At 31.4% G+C, this 11,975-nt stretch overlaps 1 pseudogene; it reads right to left on the minus strand.

Moving 5' to 3' along the window:
• On the minus strand, nucleotides 1–11,667 carry LOC120077194 (annotated as a pseudogene).
• Nucleotides 11,668–11,975: the final 308 nt, after the last annotated feature.

Consider the following 11,975-nt stretch of genomic DNA (forward strand, 5'->3'; position numbering starts at 1 on the left):
TAAACTTGTTGGTAAGTCATAGGATTCAAATCCTTGTGCTTCACTAAACTGACAATACTCCACACCAATAAACTAGAATCAATATCATTATTTAAGTTGAACTTTTATATATAAATTAAAATACATCACATTATAATTTATATTAAAAATACAAAGGACGGATAAATTGAGGGGCACATGCTTCTGGTCCCTACGTGGCTCCGGCCATGAGTCATCTGATGCTTCCTTCTCATCTCCCTGTGTGTTGTTTCCCCATCTATTGATCATTTCACTTGGATGAGGATGCTTCTGGTCCCCAACACCATGGCCAACTGGAACATCGCGGCTTTGGGATCCAACATGCGCACCGGTTTTCATGGGAGCTCGAACCATCATTTCATTAGCCTGTGGTTCACTCCGTGTTTGGTTGGTCTGCATCATTGCGGCCATTCGCGTTTTGGCATCATGAGCCTCTTTGCTAGCCTTGCCTCTCAACTCAATCTCAGCTTTCAGTTCCAGAAGGTTCCGTTTCTCTTCTTGCAAAAGGGCTTGTTCAAACATCAATCTTTCTTCTGAACGATACTCCCCCAATGCTCTTTTGCGAGTTATAATGTTGAAGGCCAACACCTGTTTCTCAAAAGTGGCAATGAACTCAGAAATTTTGACAGGGATGTTATGGTCCCACTGTTGCGAGCGTGACAGCATTTGGCCAGTTGGATCAGAGTGAGGATTCTATCGTCTTCTTTAGCCTCATAGTCATCCACCACATGATATGGCAACAACCTGTACAATCTTTTTCGTATAGTGCATCAATGAATGATTAAATTGTAATAAGAGCACAGAAGAATAAATACCAACTCCTGACATTTCCGAGTTATCCAGGGCTCTTTCACGCTCAATATAACCAACCAACTCAAGGAATAGGCAAAGACTATATGAAACTGTATTAAATTTAAAAGGGACCGACCTAGCCTATGTATATGGTTATTGTAATTCTTTCTGCATCTCGATGTATAAAGATGGACTGAGAGTCTCAACTATTCAACTAATAGTTAAATTGTAAATTTGGTCCTTATAATTTTGAAAAAAATTAGAATTTAGACTCTACTTTATGATTATAATTTAATTCTTATGATTTGATAAAACCCTTCATGATTATTTATGAAAATTTTATCATCAAACCATAAAAACTAAATTTTAATTTTCTCCAACCATAGAAACCATTAGTAATTTAACCTAAATAACTCTATAGCAACATCTTTATAGGTAGTAATAAAAACAGCTCAATGTCTCATAAAAAGATGATTGAAGTTTTCAGAATTACAGAACTGTATAGTTAGAAATTAGCCACCACTAAACAGAAAAATTAGAAAAAGAATTTCACGCTACAACAGAACCGCAGGAAACAAAGGAAACGGTAATAAATACAGAAAAAACAACTAGTCTTCTTTTTGGAATAATCAAGTATATAGCGGTAATTACACTATCATTTGAAAAAATAGAAATTGCAGTGTAATTAATTTGACATCTGTATTAATGAGACTGTAATTAATTGCTCAACTATATATCTGAGCAGACTTTTAATGGCAATTAATATCATTATTTCAAGCAGATAATTTTCCATAAATCTAGTGATGGATAATATTTCATAAATCTCGTAATTTACTAATTTTCAAATCTTGGTTTGAAATTTAAAATATCATATTATCTTATTTTTAAATTATTTCTATTATTATCTTATTTTGAAAATTTTAAATCTTATATTATATTAGTTTTCCTAACTTTTTATATTTATAGTAGATTTTCTCTTAATCATAATTAAATCATACGTTTTTTAAATTGTTTTTATGATTATCTTTATTATAATTTTTTTTTTAAACGTGGGATAAAAAAAAATCTCATTTTTATTAATTAATCTTTTTTTATTTTGAATCATATTATTTTTTTATTTTAAAGATTCTAATGGGAAGAATAGCAAAATAGAACTTTCATCAAATTTATAGCAAATATAGTCTCACACGTGTTCCTATTTTTCTTTATCCCTAAAATGCCTTCATCTCGATTTTCAGTTACAACTAATTCTGCTATTTGCAAAGTTTTTAGTATAAATCTTGATTTTCTCCTACATTACCTCCCTACACTTTTCGAATTTTAAAATCGGATGTAATCTTTTTAAAAATCAAATGTAACTTTTTTTTCAATTATCATATTTGATCTTATCTTCAATTTCAAATTTTGTTTTATCTAATTTTTCAATTTTCATCTTTTTCTTATTGATTTTATTTTTTATTCCCAATTGACTACAAGTCTACTCTGGAGGCTTGACTTAACGGATCAAATCCACTAGTGCATGATGAAAGACTCAAACTTAATCGACTACGACCAATAGTTCAAGTCGCAGAGTCTCTTCTTTCTAAAGTGATTCCTATCGAGTCATTGTGAAAAGATATGTCAAGCATATAGACGGGGTTGGTATTAACCTGTTTACCTTGGAGATTCTATTCATGACCGCACCATTGTTGGCTGAGGAGTCAATTTCGGAGAGAAAAATGACGACAATTTGGTTGGAAAAGAGGTTGGTGGAGTGCTAGAATCTGGCCAACCGATAGTCTATAGATGTTTGTTTTAATTACAATGTAATTATGAATTCATTTGCAATTTCATTTGTATGGTTGATGGTAGTTTAGACTTTTATAAATTCATTTATATTTTATTTTTTAATTTGTTTTGTTATTTTTATGAATGAAATGTTGATTTGCTATTTTTACAAATGAAAAGTTAAAATATGTTATTATTCTCGTTAATAAATACAGAAAAAACCACTAGTCTTCTTTTTTGGCAGGCAAACAAAAGACAAGCCCACAAAAATGTAGTCCAAAAATAAACTACAGAAGTGGACTCCAATCCAAATGAAATGAATCATAAAAATGATTGTCCACCTTAATAAATAATAGGACTGACAAGAGAAACAACAAATTTTAAAGTTTCATTTGAAAAAATGACAAAAAAGTTTCAAAATTATAAAAATAGCAAAACAAACTTATATAATAAAAAATACTAATTAGTAAATGACAAAACGACCCTAAAATAACAAAATTAAGTACAAATGAAAATGCAAAGATACACTACTTCAAAAACAACACAAATACCACCAATATACTTTACTTAGACATTCTAGAACCACAAATACATAGTATCTAAACATTCGAGAAGCAAAATTAAAAATCACCTCATATGATCCTTTATGCAAAGGAAGATGACGAGCAGTCAATGGGTGTATACAACAATGGACTTCCTCCAAGGTGAGAAAGAGCAAAGTTGATTTTACGAGTAAGGTTGTTGTTGGCAAGTGAATATGTGAAGGAATTACAACTTCATGACGATGTGACCGTTAGAAGTATGATTGCGTTTGACACCAAACCAGTTGTAGGGAGTTTCATCATCTTCATTCCATGTGACCATTTTGTTCATTGGATCTTGAAAACCAACTTTAAACATTACCAATCCCAGAACGTCATAGTTGAAAATGATGTTCAAAGTAGAAACAAAAGCAGAAAACATGTGTGCAAGTAAAAAAAGGCCGAAAAGCTGGTGAGAATGGTCGTTAAAAGCTAGCTAAGATCATGGAATTCAAGAAGGAGTTGATGAACCAACGATCGAAAACATGAGATTGCAAAGGAGAAAATGAGATTTTGGGAGCGGCTAAGTGAAGAAGATGAAGAAGATGTAGAAGATAAGATTTAGGGTTTTTTGTTATCTTCTTTTGATAAATAATAATAATTATGATAATAACAATAATAAGAATAAGAATAAGAATACTAATAATAATAATATTATTAATATTAATAGTAATAATAAACTGAAAAATATATATATACACACTCACATGTTTCAAACATTTAAAGTTTAATTCCCATTTATATGTTTCTTTTTAGGTTCAACAAACTATTTTTACATGTTTGTATATGGAAAATTGAAAACATCGAAAATATAAAGAAAAAAAGATCAAATTAATTTGATAACAGTATGTATAAAATAATAAAAAATATTTAGATACAATTGAATTTGTAACAAACATATAAACAAATCAAAAGTTAGTTGGATAAAATCAATTTTGATAATAAAAAAAAATTCAAATATAAATTGAAGAGAAAAGCAGTAAGTTTTTGTTTATTCTGATTAAAAAAATTGATAAGTAGTTAAATAAAATCTAATTTGATAATAAAATATAAATTCAAATATAATTCAAGGAAAAAAAATGAGGAAAGGAGTTCGTTTATTTACGATATACTATATTCATAATTTCATTTTCATAAGCTTCAATAATTATACTGTATTTATAACTCCATCAACCACAAAAACCTACGAAAGAAACCTAACTCATTGTGGAGGCATAGCAAAAACAGCAAGATTGCAAAAATGAATATTTGGCAAAAAAGAAAGCAGGCTCAAACAGAATTTAATGGGTTTCAAAACATAGCTTTGAAGAACCTTTGAAATCACGATTTCCAGCTGCTAATTCCTCCAAATCTTTGTGCAGACCACCACAAGATCTTCCCTACTATTCTCTTGGTGTGTTGTGGGACTCAAAATAAGCTGGAATAAAAGGGAACTTGAAGAATGCTCATTGCAGCAACCCAATGAAGAACACCTTCTTCTACCCAAATTTTCAGCTAAAATTCAATCGGTTGCAATCAATCCAACTTCACTCCAATCTCTTCAATATATTGCAGACTATCATGCAAAGAGATTTGCTACCTGGGATGCAGCTTATGCTTGGAGTAAATGAAGCTTGATGATGGTGGGTTCTATGTGAGCTAGTTGAAGATGAGGTTGGAAAATCCCATTGTTTTCTATTTCCAAAATCTATATTTTGATTTAAAAATCACTTTTGATTTCTAAAATCAAAATTTATTAATTTTACAAATTAATTTTCTAATAAAATTAATAAATAATTATTTAAATAATTTAAATAATTCTAATTAATTTAATATCCAATATTAAATTAATTTTACACAAATTCATCTTCATATATTTAAATCATATTTAAATATATATTATCCAATTCCGCTTGATTCTAATTTGAACGTTTCAAATTAACTTATCACGCTACTCTAGAGCTAATCTAAACTCATTATACTGATCTAACACCCATTCGTTAACTAATGGATCACTCCACTAAACTCCCCTGTACATATATTATGTCCACTCGATATAACCATGATTAGTAAGTCAATAGGTTGTAAGTAATAACAGCTGGGTTGAATCTCTGTTTTACCTCCGAAATTACCTGTTGTTCTTTAAGTCCTCTAATGAACAATTTTTTTGTGATCCAATTGACAAAACCAAGTCCCTCTTGGGCCAGTGAGAGGGCAGGGCCCCTCGTTCAAGACCAAAAAATCAGTAGGAATAATCTCTCTACTATCCTATAGGAGTGAATTTCTTCTTGCACCCTATGTCTCCAACTATCTATCCGGTCTGAAATGGGAGGTTTATTGAGCCGACACTGTTGAGTCAACCCTTACATATGCAAATCTAAGGATAATTCCAAATAAACAGAAGTTCATAGTTAGCTCAGGATTAAGGTCAAGTTACTTAGGTCATCGCTTTGAAATAGTTCGTCTTAAACATTAAACAACTAAGAGTGACTAATTTCGTGGTCTGATCTTGTACAAACCCTTTTACACAAGGACACCCCCACTCTTCATGTCCCAACATGAACGAATTAGGATCACTTCGTTCGTAGCACTTTACAACTCCTTGTAACAACTACAAAGCAGACCGCATCCAATAGTTACTAGAATAAGGAACCCAACCTTATTCATATACTATAGATCATTTTGATTATTTACTCGATCCACCTTTATGTTTCCATATAAAGTTCAAGTACCCATCCAATAGTCAAGGGATTTTCAGGTTTATTGGATTTCTATTAAGCAAAACGTCTATTCAATAATACCTTATTGAACTTTTAGTAAGTTCCATTGTTTACATCCCATGAGTTTTAGGACATAAAATCCAACAAAGTAATGATATAGTAATATAATTAGATGATAATGAATAAAAGATAATTGAAAATACAAAAAAATGATCAAATTTAAATGAAATATACAGTTTATTAGATGATAATATGTATAAAATATTCCGTAAAATCCTAATTAAAATAAAAAAAATTAATCCGAATTTAGAATAATAAAAAATGAATAAAATAATATAAAATTTAAAGATGTATTATAAATTAAAATCCAAATGGTGATAAACAAATTAAATATGGATTAATTCTGAATATTTTAAAAAAGCGGTTAAATCAAATCAAAACAAATACTTAATTTGAATCAATTAGGGAAAAAAAATAACACGACATTGGTTTATTTTAAATCATTTTGTGGAGTAGTTATCAAAGTTTAATTTTAATATTATAAAAAAATTTAAATTCTAAAAGAGGGAAAATGAGGAAGAGATTGTTTTATTTTAAATCAAATCCTAATTGTAAAGTCATAGCAAAAAGAGTAGTTTGTTAAATAAACCACAAAAAAAACCTAAATTGATGAAATCTTTATATAAGTAACAAAAGTTGTGGCAATGTATGGAACAACAATTCAACTAATTCTTGTGCAATTAAAGCATGACCATTTTTTAAGAAGTGATATTTCTTTTCCTAAAATGTTAAAATAATATAAAAATAACATATACAACTAATTTATTAAGAATGTGAGAAATATATAGCTAATTTATTAAAAATGTATGTATACAATTATGAAAAAAAAATATAGAGATTTGAATTAAATATATGGATAAAAGAAGTTTTAATAATATATGGATATTTCAAATATAAAATTGGTAGAAAAATTTGGATATTTTATTAAGGTGAGATAAATTCAAAAAGTGGTTAAACATAATTTAAAATAATAATAAAATATAGAAATTATATTAACTACATGACCAAAATTAGGAAGGTAGTTGTCCTTAAATATCAACAATTACACTGTATATATACCTCGACCTTGTTTTCTATTTTGGAATTACCAGGTATTTGTAGTTTCATCAACAACAACCTATACGAACAAGGCAAGGGCAAATGTAGGGATTTAAAAATTTGTAGTCACGTGGTCACGTGCATGTCACATGAGTTGCCATAATTCTGCCAACACATCTTATGATAACAAGAGCAAAGAATGGGATATTCAAACCCAAAGTCTATCTACTGGACTATAAGGAGGCTGAACCTCTAAAAGCAAAAGAAGCTTTGAAGTGTGATCATTGGAAAACTGCTATGAAGGAGGAGTTTTATGCTTTAATAAAAAATCAAACTTGGAGTCTGATTCCTCGCCCTAAAAAAAGTAAAATTTTTGGTTGCAAATGGGTTTTCAAAATAAAAAGAAATTCAAATGGCTCAATCTCAAGATATACGATCCGATTGGTAGCAAAAGGTTTCATCAAGCTGCTGATATAGACTATACTAAAACCTTCAGCCCTGTTGTAAAGTTTGTAACCATCAGGGTTCTTTTTACTTATGCTCTTTTTCTTGGGTGGAAGCTGAGACAAATTGATATCAATAATGCATTTCTTCACGGTATATTGACAAAACAGTCTATATGGAACAACCAATTGGCTTCATTGAAGAATCAAATACGAGATATGTATGCAAATTGAATAAAGCATTATATGATCTTGAACAAGCTCCAAGAACTTGGTTTGAAAGACTAAGCTCATTTCTCTATTCCTTGGGTTCTATTAGCTCCAAAGCTGATCCATCACTATTGTGTAGGTTGACAAGAATAGAGAAGTGCTACATATTAATCTATGTTGATGACATAGTAATAACAGGAAGTTCAGAAACATTCAATTAGAAGATCATTGATGTGATGAATGGAAAGTTCTCTTTGAAAGTTATTGGAGTGCTAACATATTTCCTTGGCATTGAAGTATCCTATCCCAAGATTGGAGGATTGTTTTTATCTCAGAGAAAATACACAGTTGACCTACTACATCGAGCAAAAATGTTTGAAGCTAATGGTATTACAACTCCAACTGTCAGCTCAACAACAATATCAGCCACTCAAGGTGACAAGTTTCATGATCCCTTTTTATATAGAAGTATTGCAGGAGCTTTACAATACATTACTTTAACAAGATCTAAAATTTCCTTTTGTGTAAACAAAACATATCAGTTCATGCATGCTCCAACAGTTATCCATTGAAAATATGTCAAAAGGATACTAAGATATCTTAAAAGGAACTCTTGAATGTGGTCTATATCTCCAAAAACCATCCACTCTCAATATCATTAGTTTTACAGCTGTTGATTGGCGTTTGATCCAGATGACAGGAAATCTATCTCAGGTATTTGTATCTTCTTTGGAAATAATCCTATTGTTTGGGATTCGAGAAAAAAATCTATTATTTCAAGATCAAGTACTGAGGCTGAATATAGAGCTTTAGCTCTTGGAGCTACTGAAGTATTATGGTTAAAGTCACTACTAAATGAGTTGAAAATCTGTGTTGAACAAACTCCAATAGTCTGGTGTAATAACCTCGGTTCTGTACATCTCAGTGTAAACCCAATCCTTCATTCAAAGACTAAACATGTTGAAATTGATATTTACTTTGTTTGTGACCTTTTCTTAGCAAAGAAGACTGATATACGACATCTACCAGATTCAACACAAGTAGCAGACATATTTACCAAGGCCATCTCTACACAAGCTTTTCTAAAGCTTCGTTCCAAGCTCAATATCATATCTGCATCTTCCATTGGCTTGAGAGGGGATGTTAAGATAGCACATTAAGGAGGTCTAGCCCAAAGCCTATTGCTGAAATTAAGCCCAATTACTTTAACTATTTTAGCTATTTTCTGTTATAACGTAATCTTCTATAAATACATGTGTCATCTCTGTATTTGGAATACATGAAAAGATAATAGAACAAATTCTCCATTTTCTTGTTTCCTAAGAAAGAGAAGGAAAAACACTTGTAATACTAAAAAATTAGATATCTTACCCGGAAAACTATTATTCTGATAAAAAAGTTAGATAAGAAATAAGAACTACTCTACATTAAATATACAAAAGGACTAACCAAGCCATGAGAGGGGATAACGCTACAAAAAATCCAGTATTTTTTTTTTTGGGACAAGAATAATGACTTTTATTGAGGAAAAAATTGAAAGAATACAAACATAAAAACACACCATCCACAAGAACACCTCTTCTATAGGAAGGGACTCCAACTATGCAAAATAACACCTGTAGCTATAAAAGGTCTTTAAAACTGAAACCCACAAAGAAACATGAAAGTGAACAAGAGACCAAAACTCACAGGTCCTTATTCACTCCTCTAAAAATCCTACAATTTTTCCCCCCACAAAACCCATAAAATGGCACACATCCCTGCAAGCAACAAAAAGCGCCCCTTCTCCTCACGAGGCGGATTGAGGAGGAACTCCTCGATTATAGCGCTAACATACCTTTGGTGAGCAAATGAAAAGCCAAACTCTTGGATGAAACACCCCCAAATAGAACTAGCAAACTTGTAGCGTCGAAGAGTATGATCTAGAGCTTCCTCCGCCTTCTGAAAAAGGATACAATAAATGGCCCAATGAAAGAGGAAAACTTCCTAGTGAGACGATCCATTATATTCGCACGACCATGCAAAACTTGCCAGGTGAAGAATCTCACTTTCCTAGGAACCTTAATCCTCCAAAGGACGGAAAAAGCCGACTCACCTAAGGGAGAATGGTCTATAAGACTTTAAAAAAAGGACTTACACGAGAACCCTTTCGAAATTTTGGGTCTCTAAACCCTCACACCTCTTCTTCATGCCTAAAAGAGTGATTCTCAAGCAAAGAAAGAAAAGAAACAACGTCAGTTGTCTTCCTATTGGAAAGGTGACGACAAAACCCAAACGAGAAGAAACGAGTCCCTGGCCACACAAGAAAGTCAACAACAAAGAGGTTTTTAAGAGACGACAAATGGTAAAGTCTAAGATATAAGGCACAAAGAGATCTCTCACCCTCTCAAAGATCCATATGAGTACAATCGAGGAAATGCTATAATTAGGAAAAGGAGAATCTCGAGAGAGAGTAATATGTAGAAGTAGCACTGGGATGAACCAAGCTCTCTTCACATATCTTCCAATATTTTCAAGTCATTCAGCTTTTCTGTCCAGATAGTCCAAAGAGTTAACATGAGTGATGGCACTGACGAACCCTGACTACTTATTAAACAAACAACTTTGAAAGAAGAGATTGACAACATTACAGTAGACCCAGGGCGACCTTAAAAAATATTTTAAAATAGTTCAACAGCTTCTACCAAAGTGAAGAGCTCAAGGAGCAATGAAGGAAAACATTATCAGCAACAACATTAACATGTTTACAGAGAATACTAATGAGAAGAAACAACATTGAAAATTCTATCGACAGGGTTTAGACTGTTTAATGAGATTGCACAATAATTTCATTTATATCCCTTAAACAAAAGACACTCATCCCCGCCCCATTCCTTGCTTTGGGGAGTCGGGGAATCCATGTATGAGGATTGGGACTCTACGGGAAAAAAAATTTCATTTTTTATTTTAATTTTTAATTATTTTTATTTAAAATCAATCAAATTTTAGTATTTATATTGAAATTCTAAATATTTTAGGTAATAAGTTAGTATTATTATTGGTTTATTTATTTAATTAATAATTAAAAAGTATTTTAGCAATTTTATTATAAATTTAATAAAAAAAATAAAGTTAATTATATTATCAAATTAAATTAAAAAAGGTTAAAAATATTAAAAGAAAGGTAGTAGCTTTATAAAGCTATTTTTTCATAAAATATTATAAAGCTACTGTGTGTTTATATATATGAAATAAAGCCACCGTATAATGTTTTTAAATATATAAAACATTGTAAAGCTTATGAAATAAAGTATATAATCTTCTTAAAAGACCTACTGCATATATATATAAGCTATTGTTTTATAAAAACATTATAAAGCTACTATGTGTTTATATATATAAAATAAAGCTACTGTATAAGGTTTCTAAATATATAAAACATTGTAAAGCTTATGAAATAAAGTATATAATCTTCTAAAAAAAACCTACTATGTTATATATACATATAAAATAACCGGGACAAGGTCGGGTTCAGGGATATCCTCTCCGTCCCTGACTGGGAACCCATTTTGTGTCTCCGGTTTGACCCCATCTCCGATAAAACTGTGAATTTCTCGCCCTGATTGCGGTAGATATCCGTGGGAACCCAAACCCGTGGGGAGTTTGCTAACCCTAACATAGTGGGATTGACTTATTCTATAATTTTTTCTTCAATGCTTCTAAAGCCTATCTACTAATAGTTCAAACTATAAGAGCTCTAACCTTTATATTATTTAAGAATAGGAAAATTAATACTAGTTGCTTCACAAAGTGTCACAGAGTTGAAGCCTCAGTGAATTTTCACAAAGGCCCAAGCCTCAAGACAAAAAGTTAGAGCCTTGACTTGAGTCAGTCTTTGATGCCTTATAGAGAATTAAGATTCTAAAGAAAGTCAAGTTTTTTCTTAGCAAGTTTTGCTCAGGCATATGAACACGATAGATAGGCTTTTGAGGAAGATGCCTTCATCAATGGGCCCTTGGTGTTGCATTCTTTGTCGGAAGGCGGAGGAAAATCTTGATCACCTTCTTTGAGAGTGTCCATTGCAAGATTTGTGTGGAATGATTTCTTTTTGGAGTTTGATTTTTTATATGACTGCTCATCAAAGGGATATTAGTTTGATGATCGGGGAGTTCTTCCATATGTTTTTTGAAGAGAACGGTCGCTTTCTTTAGCTTGAGAGGGTCGTGTGTGATTTTGTGGGATCTTTGGCCTGAGAGAAACAACAGAGTGTTTCGTGGTGTGGAGAAAGACCATAGTGAGGTTTGGTATTTGAAGCAATTTCATGTTTTTCTTTGGGTTTTGTTTTCGAAGACCTTTTGTAGGCAATATTTCACTTTGTTAGAGATCTA

The sequence above is a fragment of the Benincasa hispida genome, chromosome 5 (genome assembly GCF_009727055.1).
Source record: "Benincasa hispida cultivar B227 chromosome 5, ASM972705v1, whole genome shotgun sequence".
In the NCBI taxonomy this organism is placed as follows: Eukaryota; Viridiplantae; Streptophyta; class Magnoliopsida; order Cucurbitales; family Cucurbitaceae; genus Benincasa; species Benincasa hispida.